Source organism: Echinops telfairi, unplaced genomic scaffold (assembly GCF_000313985.2).
Source record: "Echinops telfairi isolate 266 unplaced genomic scaffold, ASM31398v2 ScPeMD7_9;HRSCAF=40, whole genome shotgun sequence".
NCBI classification, from domain to species: Eukaryota; Metazoa; Chordata; class Mammalia; order Afrosoricida; family Tenrecidae; genus Echinops; species Echinops telfairi.
The window spans coordinates 25167080-25180726 of NW_022103906.1; the positions used below are offsets into that span (position 1 = coordinate 25167080).

The 13647-nt window shown below is 40.9% G+C and overlaps 1 pseudogene; it reads left to right on the forward strand.

The window, feature by feature from the left end:
• Nucleotides 1–8611: 8611 nt before the first annotated feature.
• Nucleotides 8612–8708, forward strand: LOC115868338 (annotated as a pseudogene).
• Nucleotides 8709–13647: the final 4939 nt, after the last annotated feature.

A 13647-nucleotide genomic window follows, 5' to 3' on the forward strand; every position in this document is an offset into this window, starting at 1 on the left:
ATTTTTGGTATTCCCTGCTTTCAGCCAACGTTCATCTGACATCATCAAAGCTGTTCTTTGTTCCATGTCCTCTTCTGAATCTGGCCTGAATCTCTGGCAGCTCCCTATCAATGTATTGCTGCAACCTTTGTTGGGTGATCTTCAGTAAAATTTTGCTTGCATGGCATATCAATGATTTTGTTCTATAATTTGAGAATTCTATTGAGTCATCTTGCTTTGTGATGGATATAAATATGGAACTCTTCTAGTCATCTGGTCAAGTAGCTATCTTCCAAATATCTTGGAATGCGTGAGTGCTTCCAGAGCTTTGTTAGGTTTTGAAACATTCTAAATGCTATTCTATCAATTTCTGGAGCCTTGTTTTGACTAATGCATTCAGGGCAGCTTGAACTTTTTCTTCCAGCACCATTGGTTCATGCTCATATGCTACCTCCTGAAGTACTGGAATGAAGACTTTGGGGGTGGGGGTGTGGGGGGTGTTACAGTGTCTCTGTATTCTTCACATCTTCTTTGGATGCTTCCTGCATCATTTCTTCCCTAAATGTTTTCAATATTACAACTCGAGGCTTGAAATTTTTCTTGAGTTCTTTCTGTTTAAGATATGCTGAGCATGTTCTTCCTTTTTGGTTTTCTAACTGCAGATCTTTGCACCTTACATTATGATATTTTGCTTTGTCTGGTCAATTCTTTGACTTCATTCTTTCTTCCATTTGCTCTAGCTATTCTAGAATTAAGAGCAAGTTTCAGAGTTTCTTCTCACATCCACTTTTATCTTTGTTTTCTTTCTAGTATTTTTAATTAACTTTTTGCTTTCCCCCTGAATAATGTTCTTGATGTTCCCCCACAACTCATAAGGTCTTCCATGTCATCAGTGTTCAGTGGTTCAAATGTATTCTTGAGATTATCTCAAATTTCAGGTGGGATAGATTCAAGATCATATTTTGGTTCTCCTTACTCATTTTAATGTTCTTCAGCTTTAACCCAAATTGACATAGGTACTCTTGACAGGCTGCTCCAGTCAGCCCCAGGCCTTGTTTCTAGCTGCTGATCTGGAGTTTCTTCATTGCCTCGTCTCCAAAATGTAGTTAATTTTATTTCTGTGTATTCCATCTGGAGAGGATTCTATCTGAACAGGATTAGACTGGGATTAAAAGTCTGCTTATAGAAGTTTTGAACCAAACTACATCCTTTGTTTCTGTTAAAGTAATAACAGCAAAAACTTACTACCATTGAGTGGCTGATGATTCATAGTGAGCTACCGGACAGGAAAGAATTGCCCATGTAAGTTTCTGAGGCTGGAGTAGAAAGCCCCATCTTTCTCTTGTGGAGCAGCTGGTGGTTTCAAACTACTGCCCTTACAATGTGTAATTACTACACCACCAAGGCTCCTTTGCTTCCATGGGAACATCTTTAAGACCTCACCTTAGTCCAGAAGGTAGACAAATAGGGCTTTCTACTCCCATAAAGAGTTACAGTCTTGTGAGCTCAGGGACAGTCCTACCCTGTCCGATAGGGTTGCCATGAGTTGGCCTTGATTCAAAGGCAGTGAGTTTGCTGTTGTTGTTTTGATTAATAGAAAGTATGCATTAAGACACATGGCTTTATTTTCTTTGGATGAGGCAGAGAGACTGCTATCACCTTGCAGTCCTAACGTATCACCTTACCTGGAAACCCATAACTCATTGGGCTGCTTCCCACAATGTGTTTAAAACCCCAGGCACTGCGAGGGAGGAAGAGCAGACTTTCTCCTCAGGTGGAGCTCCAGCCTGGGAAACCCAGTTCTATCCTGCCCACAGGGTTGTTACGAGTTGGAAAAGGCTCAATGACCATGAGTATTTCCTGACCGAGCTTCAGTAGAATCAAAAAGGCCTCCTGTGACTTTGGGGGGCAATTTTGACTTTTGGCTCTTGCCCCTGCATTTGCCTAACTTTTGGATTTTGGACTGAATTGCACTCACCATCACATGAGACATTTTCTCAAAGCTATGTGAGTTTCTCTGGAACATTGTAGGGAACCAAAGGACCCAGGATCCTGGGTGGGGGGTGTGGGGGGGTGGGGCGATGCACTTAAGGGAGGAGTGGGGAAAAAGTAGAGCAGAGAAGCATCTTGGAAGAGTTGGACACTTGAGACATTTTTAATCTCCAACTCCTTGGGGCTAGTGTATTAATTCTTCTAAAAAAATTATTACCACAAGGACCAGAGAAAGGACCTATATCTAGAATATAAGCACTTTACTAAAAAGATTTACAGGTAGCACACACAAAAGAAACCTGAAGTTTTTCAGTAATGTTATTTATCAGGAAAATGCAAATTAAAGGCATAATAACACATCACCCCATAAAAACGGCTAGAATCAAAGATCAACCTTACATGAAGCAAACATAGTGACCGGAGCACTCATAAATTGCTGCTGCAAATGTAAAGTGATAGAATCATTTTAGAAAATATTTGAATTTTTTTCTTACTTAAATATACACAATGTAATATGACTTAGTCGTTCTTCCCCTAGGCATTCACCTGGGAGAAGTGAAAGCCTATATTCATATAAAGACTTGTTTACAAATGTTCATGGCAGCTCTATGTGTAATAGCCTAAAATTGTCAACTATCTAAAGGTCCATCAACAGATAAAAGGAAAATCCCTGTATGGTCTATCCACCTAATGGAATACTATTCAGCAGTAAAAAGGAATGAATTATTTATACACATTATCATGGATGACTCTCAACATAGTAATTCTGAATTAAAACATACAAACTGTGTGATTTCATCTACACAAACGCATAGAACATAGGACTGCTCTCTGATGACCAGAAAGAGATCCCAGGTTCCTTGCGGAGAGTGGAGGGAGAACAGACTGGGACGGCAAAGAAGAGGCAGGAGCGCCGGCAGCAATCACTACGTTCACTACCATCATCGCGGTGATGTCTTCATGGCATGGCATGCATCACACTCACATCAGTGTTCACACACGTGTGCAGTTTATTGTGCGCCAAATGAGCATGTAGAGTGATACTATAACTGGGGAAATCCATGCTTGCTGATTCACTCCATATAATTTTTATGTAATTTTTACTAAATAAGTAACAATAAACTGATGCATTTTGATTTTATATTAGTGTTATGCATTGAAATGGATTGTCCCTTCTAAAATAGGCATTATACAACTGAACCCTTCTTGTGGTTGTAAACTCATTGGGGATGGGTGGTCTTTGTTATCTTAGGAAGCTAGATCAGTGTGTTTGACGTCAGTCAGCTGTGTGATATGAAAGTCCAGGTTGGGGACAGTGAGGCACACAGAGAAGGGGAAAGAGTGATGCCAAAACACATGCAAGCTGTCCAAGACCCGAAGCTTAAGGCGATGAAGGCCTTCCTTCCGAGATGGCAAAGAGAGCCTTCTCCTGCATCAATACCTTGAACGTATACATACTGCCTCCTAGGACTGTGAGATCATGCTTGATACAGTGGAGGCTCAGCCCCAAAGAAGAAGGCCCTCAGCAAGATGGTTTGACACAGTAGCTGCACCACTGAGCTTAGAGAGCCGTATCATTGTCACCTGGAGAGACTGATGAGTTCTCAAAACTAACCTCTGGGCTAGCAGCTGAGCACTTAACCACTGTGCCACCAGGGCTCCTTCGATCAGAATACGGAAACGATGACGAATTAAGCAGCATGGTACAGTCGCTTATGATACACTTATGGGACAGTCTCCAGACTCCCCTTTTTAGACCACACAGTCGTTGCTTTAACCTACCTCCAGAGCTTCTCTCTCATTTGTTCTGAATTTTCAGGAGTATTATTGAGTCCGCCAAAGTCAACATTTGAGCCTTCCCAGAGTTCTTTGTTCTCTGAATCTCTGTGAGTGGCATGAAGCAGTTCCTATTCTTGGGCAACGTGAGTTAAGTCCTCTAGAACAGGGGTTGGCAAACTTTTGAGATGAAAGAGCCAATCCTGTCATTCACAACAATTTAAAAATTATTTGAGGGTCATAAATATATTTTTTACAAACAAATAAAATCACCATTATCTGAATAATGTCCTTAAAATTTTTTTAAATTGACTTCAGGGCCACAGGTATGTGCCCAAAGAGCTTCAGATGGCTCGAGAGTGCTAAGACTTGACCTAGGATCTCTAGACTAAGCACAAACAGCTGCTTGGCACAGTGGGAGGGGCTAGGTTAGCTTTGTTCTCTGCCCTCTCCGTGTCCAGTTCCAACCACCCTTGCTCATCTCATGGTCCAACCACAGTCTTCTCTCACCCCAACACTGCCACCTTCTTCCCTGCTCTCAGATTCACCCCTCAAATCCATCCAAGCCTTCCGGTCAAGGTAGATAGAAGAGAACAGAAAACTGAAGAACGCAAACTGGAATGTTCTTTTGAACCTGTCTCCTCATGCTCGTCCACTTCAGAATTTCAAGGGAGTTGCCATGGGCATCAAGCAACCCCCTCCTCCCAGCCCCCTCTCAGATCTTGAGTCTAAGCCTCACTTTAAATTTCCCAGAAGAAACCTTCCCTTTCTCTTGGCAACTAGTGATTGACTCTCTAGGTAAAGAGCAGAGTGCTAATGTGTATGAAGGGTGTACTAGAGAAATAATTGTGTAGGGAATGAGTGAGGGCCCAGAGAAGATATCCAGCCTCTGAGAAAAGACACAGGAACCCTGGACGCTGTCACGCAACCCTCCATGAGTGAGGAACTCATTCGCTCTGAGTTCCTTCCACATGCCAAATCATCATTTTGAACGGTTCGTTATGGCCACGGCAGGAGCAGCAGGAGCCCACCATGGCCATTTTAATAACCACCTCGGGCTGGGTTGGACATAAGGTGTTTGCTGGTACACAGGAGACACTTTTTGACCTTGTCACAAGGGCTAATAAATTGTTCATATCTTGAGTATAGTTGCAACTTTGGCAATTGAGGGGCCAGGGAGTGAACCAGGAAGTAGGAATCCATAGGCTCCCAGACTTGGCATCCTTGTTAGTGTAAAAGGCTTAGTGAATGCTAGATTCCCAGAGATGCTTGCTAGGGAAGAGACACATTCAGAAGCAGACTAGTAGGATAGTAAGAGCACTCACCTAGAGGCCAGAAGACTAGTTTAGCCCAGTTCTAAATTAGCCCTAGCCCAACTATTTAACTCTCAGGAAGTCACTAAGCTTAACTGAGCCTCAGTTGTCCTAGCTAGAGAGTGGGTAGGAATTATGCCTGCCCAGATCTCTAACCCATAATGATCTTGTGTGAATCAGAGGAAATCTTATATTCAGAATTCCTATAAGACCTTTAAAAACATTTGACACATCTGTGAGACATTCGTCAACCTCTCTGGAATGCCTGCCCTTCCTTTTGATCCTCACTCTGCCATCTTAGCCTTCACTTCCTAAGTTCATTGGGTGCTTGTGGAGGAGTCCTCTGCACACTGTCCATAGATCCTGTGCAGGGACTCAAACCTGGCTATTCTCTTCACTGCCCTAGGGACTGTGAGATCCTCAGCCAAATAACATGAAGAGTTCTTGTCAAGTAAGGATGCAACAGTACAAGTCCTATGCTTGGAATATGTACTGCCTCATAGTATGGCTACTTTGAAGGAATACATCTCTAATTAGGTTAGAGCCCCGCAAACCCACCAAAGCCTGAAGGTTAGGTTAGATAGCAGAGCACAGAAAGCGGAAGAATATATAAAGGGTGTGCAGTTTTGAGGCTGTCTCCCAGTACCGGCCCATTCCTGAGTTCCACGGGAGTTGCCATGGGCATTAAGTAAGCATTTAGGTCCAGGAGCACTGTCTCAGAGCAGCCCTCTAAATATTACATTCAGGCTCGGTCTGTCTTTGAACTTGCTAGTGTTTTCTTGTACCTGGAATGTCAAACTGAAAACCCAGAGAATAGTGCTGAAGCCAACCTTGGCTGATCTTACATGCCCTGTGCTGAAGCGCCTGGGATGAAAACTAGTCAAATCCTGTATTTAAGGGGCGCATCATTCATACTTTAGCAGATGCTGTGGATCGATCAGAACAGACGGGCTCTGGGGAGGCTCAGCCTAGACAAGAAGAAATGGCTTGGAATGCTGGCAAATACCTCAAAGATAGACAAGAATTCTTTTATTAATCTTTTTATTCATTGATTGATTGAATCATTCATTGCTTTGCCTAAGTGTATTGTGGTTTATTATATGCCAGGCACATGCCAACGGGAGGCAGGGTGGGGGTGCAGTGTAACCTGGTTTCAAGACAGAGGATGAAGTATTTGATGCAGCCTGGAGAAAGCAAAAAGAACTACCTTGGTAAAAGACAAGCAAGAATGGCAGGGCACATAGTATGGCTGCAGGCACAACATGGGTTAAAGATTGATAAGTAGTAAGTTAGTCATTACCTTAGTTATCTAGTGCTGCTAAAACAAACTTCCCCAAGTGGGTGATTTCAACAAACAGGATTTAATTTTCTCCTCAGTTAAGAAGCGAGAAATTCAAATTCAAGGCATTGGCACTAAGGGAAGGTTTCTGAGTGTGGAGGAAGGCCCTGTCTCTTCTGAGCTCCTTCTCCTTGACTCTTTCTTCCCTAATCACTGCTGGCTCACTTGTTTGTTTAATCTCTTTGTATCTCAAAAAAACTGAGTAAAGACACACCTTATAATCATACTGTCTCCTTAAGTTAATACCAAACCCCCATTCAAAAAATGAAATTGTAACCACAGATAATGTGAACAGAGCCAGCATCCAGAGGACTGCTTAGAGCATACCTGTGCATCTAGACAATTTGCTGTGGGTGATAAAGAGCTATCCTGCATTTTAAAGCTAGGATCTGACATGATTGGCCTGTGGCATCCAAAAGCCAACTGTAGCCATGGCATCAAGGAAGTGATGAAGGATGAGAGTAACAGTAGGGAGTTTAAAGATGACTGTGTAAAGATAATGTTAAAAAAAATTTAAAAAACTGTTAAGAGCAAACACTAGCATAGCTTAATTTAGTAAACATATCTGCCTTGAGTAGTATGCTCTTTAAAGAACTCTATGTGAGATTTAAATTACCAACAGTAACTTTGCAGGTTGGATAAGAGCGCGGGAGGTCAGTCGATTTGTGCTAACAGGAGGCATGGCTTGGGAGGGAGGGGGAGAATGGTTACAGAACTTGAAGAGCATCATCCATGACACGGAAAGTATATGCAGACACGGTTGAACTGGTATATGCTTTCCTGTGTATATCCTCAACAGCAATTACAAAATTAATAAAACTTAAAACAAAAAATCCCATGGAATATAGTTTTACTCTGAAGGACATGGGGTTGCCATGAATCAAAATCAATCAATGCAACTTTCTCTCTCTCTCTCTCTTTTTTTTTTGCCTTCTTTTGGGATCCAGCATAAACCCTTCCTTCGGTATGTAGTCTTCCCAATTATTCTCGCTCACTTAATCAATTGATTGTCGTCTTCGTGGAACAAGTGGCATACATATTTGAACCCTCAACTGCATATTCCTCTGCCTTTTTCTGCATGATTTTTTAAGGCCGTTTTCCCAAGGGAGATGATAATCATACTTAAGCTGTAGAGCTAGGGAAGCACTTGGAGACCCTCTGCCCTTATCACTGCCCTTATCATCCAGGTTTTGTTCTTCTCCTCTATCAGGTCTGTTGATCAGCATAACAAGGGGAATGGAAATTGAGCGATCCGGAATTATTCAAGGTTGTTTTATTAGAAAGGGTAGCATGCTACTAAAAACAAAAACAACAAAAACAGAAGAGAGAGAGAGAGAGAGAAATAGCTCCAGAATGGAGAAAGAGATGAGAAGAATGAGTTTGAGAATGTCTGAAAGCATGTTTGGTAGCAGCTGTTGTTTAATAGTGAGGAGGACTAGGGTGAAAAATTAATGAAGATGAATTATATATTTTTATTATAAAATATACACAGAAAGCTTTCTGGGGCATTTTAAGAAGAATTCATTAAATATGGTACTTGAAATTGTTTTTGCCACAGCTATTAATACAAAAAGCATATTTGTTTTCTACTGCAATTGATAAGCTATGAAATAAATTACAATAACTTGGTGTCAAAAATATTTTATACTCTTGGTACTGTTAAGTACAGTGAACACTCTCTAGAGAATTTTATGGAAAACTATCGATAAATAAATCTCACCTATAGTATTGCTTAAACGTTGCTGTCAGCAGGTCCTGACTCCAGTTTTGACTCTTAGAGTGAGTGAGTCTAGGTAGACTAGAGCAACAAATTCATAGACACTCATATGTTTTTTAGGAAATAACTTTATTGGGTGCTCGTACAACTCATCACAATCCGTACATCCATCCATTGTGTCAAGCACATTTGTTGCCATCATCATTCTCAAAACATTTTCTTTCTACTTGAACTCTTGGTATCATCTCCTCATTTTCCCCCTCCCTCCCCCACTCTCCCTCCCTCCCTCGTGAACCCTTGATAATTTTATAAATTATTATTATTTTTTCAAGTCTTACACTGGCCGATGTCTCCCTTCACCCACTTTTCTGACAGCAGCACAATTCTGACATGACTGCGAGGGACTCAGATACCTCACGAGTGACGGTTGGGTTGACCAACCTGCAAAGAACCTGGACTAACCAAGGTGCTTGCTGAGGATAAAGAGTATGAGGAGTGTTCGATTAGGCAGCACAGATACTAAAATTGGGACCATACAGAGAAGATTAGCATGGCCCCTGCACAAGGATGACATGAAGCTTTCTATGTTTTTGGAAAAAGATATCAATAATAGTTGCACAATATAAAGAGTGAATTGGCATTAAATTATACATGTAGAAGTTGTTGAATGTTTCATTGTGTATATTTTTGCCACAATTAAAAAAATTAATTACACTAATATCAATGAGTATGAGGAAGAAGAAAATGTTCTAAAATTGATTGTACAACCCTTCTTAATCGCATATATGGAAGAAGTGCCAATAAACCTATTTTAAAATATATGAAATGAGTGAAGGTAGTTTTAAGTACTAGCTATGAATGTGATCAGTTGCAGAAATGAAAACTAATTGTTATGAATATTGCCTTTTTGTATATATATTTTTTAATTTTAAATCTAGTTTATTATTTTTTAAAAATTATTTTTAAAATTATTTTAAAATAATTTTACAACTCTATGACAATCCATACATACATCAATTGTGTAAAGGTCATTTGTACATTCGTTGCCCTCATCATTCTCAAAACATTTGCTCTCCACTTAAGCCCTTGGCAACAGCTCCTCATTCTTCCCCCTCTCTTCCCGCTTCCCCCTCCCTCATGAACCCTTGATACTTTATAAATTATTACACTGTCTAACATCTCCCTTCACCCACTTTTCTGTTGTCCATCCTCCAGGGAGGAGGTTATATATAGATCCCTGTAATTGGTTCTCCCTTTCCACCCCACCCTCCCTCCACCCAACTGGTATTGCCACTCTCACCACTGGTCCTGAAGGGATCATCCATCCTGGATTCCCTATGTTTCCAGTTTCTATCTGTACCAGTGTACATCTTCTGGTCTATCCAGATTTGTATGGTAGAATTAGGATCGTGATAGTGGGTGGGGGGTAAGCATTTAGGAACTAGAGGAAAGTTGTATGTTTCATCATTGCTATACCGCACCCTGACTGGCTTGTCTCCTCCCCACAACCCTTCTGTAAGGGGATATCCAGTAGTTGCCTACAGATGGGCTTTGGGTCCTCACTCCACACTCCACCTCATTCACAAAGATATGATTTTGTGTTCTTTGATGCCTGATACCCGATCCCTTTAACACCACGTGATCACACAGGCTGGTGTGCTTCTTCCATGTGGGCTTTGTTGCTTCTCAGCTAGATGGCCACTTGTTTACCTTCAAGCCTTTTACACCCCAGATACCATATCTTTTGATAGCTGGACACCATCAGCTTTCTTTGCCACGTTTTCTTATGCACCCATTGGTCTTCAGAGATCATATCAGGAAGGTGAGCACACAATGATATGATTTTTTGTTCTTTAATACCTGATAACTAATGAACCTTTTTGTATAATTTTATCAAATACTGTTGCTTTGTTCATTTATAAGATATAAGATGTAAATGGAGTAGTGCATTTTGTTGTATGTGTGTCAGTTGTACCATGTTAGATACAAGTATACTTTTATTATCTTTATTTGGAGAATATGTATGGTTTAAAGAGACGAGTACTGGTGACAAATTGATCTAGGGTGGAGGGACTATGATAGCTTGGTTTTGTGTAAACTTGGCTGGGCTAAGGTTGTCAATGGTTTGGCAATTGTGGCCTAGTAATCCCCCATGAGGTGACCTAATACAATGTAATCAACTCCACAATGGAATATGGTGTTAGTAATCCAGCAGTTATAAGAAGATTCAGGAGTTGTGCAACCTTGTTATGTAAGTCACAATCCTGATGTAATTGAAAGGTAGTTTTCCCTGGGGTGTGACTTCATTTCTTCTTCTTTTTTCCCCCAGGTGTCACAGCTGTCTTGGTGGCCAACCAGGGAATCCAGGACAGATAAATCCCTCAGGACCAATAAGGAGAGTAGCAATACCAGCAGGGTAAAGGAAAGGTGGGTGGGGTGGGGTGGGGGATCCAGGAGAGTAAGGGAAAGGCATGAGGAGAAAGGGGGATCCAGGAGAGTAAGGGAAAGGCATGGGGAGAAAGGGGGATCCAGGAGGGTAAGAGAAAGGTGTGGGGAGAAAGGGAGAACCAGGAGGGTAAGGGAAAGGTGTGGGGAGAAAGGAGGAGCCAGGAGGGGAAGGGGAAGGTGGGGGGAGAAAGGGGGAACTTAACACAATGATCTACATATAACCCCTCCAAGGAGGATAGACAACAGAAAAGTGGGTGAAGGAAGACATCAGTCAGTGTAAGACATGAAAAAAAATTATCAAGGATTTATCAATTATCAAGGATTCGTGAGGGAAGAAGGGAAAAAATGAGGAGCTGATACCAAGGGCTCAAGTGGAAAAAAATGTTTTGAAAATGATGATGGCAACAAATGTACAAATGTGCCCAAATCAATGGATGAAAGGATGGATTGTGTTGAGAGCTGCATGAGCCACCAATAAAATAATTAAAATAAGAAGAAAGAGCTTTTACTCTTTTATATAAAAGAGTAATTCATATTAAGAAAACATCTCAGCCCAGCCCAGATCAAGTACATAAGTCGAAAATTAGCCTATATATCTGATACAAGTCTATAATTTCCTCTTCAGACTCATGCAACACATGCAATGGTGCTGAATGCAGAAGATCACAGGCCACTGGCTACAAAGATTTGTGGATCCAGTGGTGGTGGAAGTATCTCAGCACTGGCGTGGGTCTCCATGTGGCTCCTTCAGCTCCAGGGCTCTGGCTCCATTAGGGATCTCCTTGTGGCTTGTTAACAGAGACAGTGAGTGATTTTATCTCCTTCGTACCTTCAATGAGGTCATCAGGCTGCAACGTGATTGACAGGCTAAATCTTAATAGTCTCAAGTTGACACCAGATTATGTAACTACTACATGGTATTTCCATGTGACTGAGTAGAACTTCCACGCAAGACTTTTTTTTGTTGTTATTTTTATAGACACCTTTGAAGTACAGTAGCTAAGAATTTGGCTGGTAACCAAAAGGTTGGTGGTTCAAGTCCATCAGCTTTTCTGTCGGAGAAAGATATGGCAGTTTGCTGCTAGGAAAATTATAGCTTTGAAAATTCTGTGTGCAACTGACTCCAGGGCAACGTGTTTGGTGTTGAGTTTTCTCTTTTGGAAACAGATTAGTAGGTTCTTTTCCTGTGGTGCCACTGGGTGTTGTCACACCATGAACCATTCCATTAGCTGGCAAGAACATAGCTGTTACATCACCAGAACTCTCTTTAAAAATTAGAGACATGTACAAATATGAAAAATTACAAGGGAGAAGATAACAATTACTATTCATATGCCACCATTCAGAGGTTAGCATTTTAAGATGCTGGTCTTGACTCTTCTTTTTAAAGAAAAATTACTTTTTGTAAGAAAACAAAAGACTTGTTTCAAAACAATCCTAGGGAAATGAAGTTATAATGGATCCTATTTGTAAATAATGTTAATTTTACTTGAATTTTACAGCAAAAAAAAAAAGAGAACCTAATGCTAACTTCTAAGAATTACTGAAGCTGCAGCTCTCCACAGGCCCAGAGGGAGTTGTTTGAAAAGGACAGGGGATATTGCATAATTTAAAATCAAAAAGGGTGTGCATCAGGGTCGTATTATTTCACCATACTGTATGTAGGGCAAATAATCTGAGATGCTGGATGTGTGAAGAAGAACACAGCATCAAGGTGAGAGGAAGATTCATTAGCAACCTGGAATAATCAGATGGCACAACTATGCTGAAATCAAAGAGACTTAAGACACTTGCTGATGAAGATTAAAGATGATGATGCAGCTGTCAGTCTGGAGTGCAATTCAACATAACAAAGACAAACATCCTCACACTGGCCTGATGAAGAACATTATGATGAAAAGAGAAAAAATGGAAATTGTCAACCATTTCATTTTTTATTATTTTAATGAATCATTTTATTGGGGGCTCTTAAATCTCTTATAACAGTCCATACATCAATTGTATCAAGTACATTTGTACATACGTGGCCATCATCAGTTTCAAAATTGTTTCTTTCTGTTTGGCTCCTTGGTATCAACTCCTCTTTTTTCCCTCCCTCTCCCATCCTCCCACCCCCATGGACCCCTGATACATTATAAATTATTATTATTTTGGGGGTCTTACATCACCCGCTGTCTCCCTTCATCCACATTATTGTCGTTCATTCCCCTGGGGAGGGGGTGGAATTATATTTTGGTCATTGTAGCTGGTTCCCCATTTCCCCCCTTACCCGCATGTTATCACTACTCCCATTGCTGTTCCTGGGGGTTTTACCTGTCCTGGGTTCCATGTGTCCAGAGCTCTTATCTGTAACAGTGTACATGCTCTGATCTAGCTGAATTTGTAAGGTAAAAGTGGGGTCATGATTGTAGGGGTGAAGAAGCATTAAAGAAATAGAGAAATATTGTGTGCTCCATCGGTGCTATGCTGCACTCTGACTTGTTATTTCCTTGTGACTCTCCTGGTGGGGAATGCCCAAATATCTACAGATGGGCTTTGGGTCTCTACTCTGACCCCTTCCATTTGCATCGATATATCTGTTTTGGGTCTTCTGATGCCTGACACCTTATTCTGTTGACAACTCGTGATCACACAGGCTGGTGTGCTTCTTCCATGTGGGTCTTGTTGCTTCCCTGATAGAGGGCCGCTTGTTTAACTTCAAACCTTTAAGACCACAGATGCTTTATCTTTTAATAGCTGGGCATCCATTTGGTTAAACATCCATTTTGACATCAGCAATCATGTCATGAAGGTGAGCATCACAGAATGCTGGGTTGTTAGAACAAAGTGTTTTTGCATTGAGGGAGTACTGGAGTAGAGACCCAATGCCCATCTCCTACCTTAATACTTAACATTTAAATATATGTACATGACCTATATCACTATCATTATATATTAATGTATTTATATATATGCATGCTCATATTTTTACCTTTATAAATGTCTTTTGCCTCCTAGTTTTTACCTCTATTTCTTTTTACTTTCTTCCTGTTCCACTAGCGTGTTTGACCTTCATTCAACTCTCAGTACTTTCTCTCGGTTAC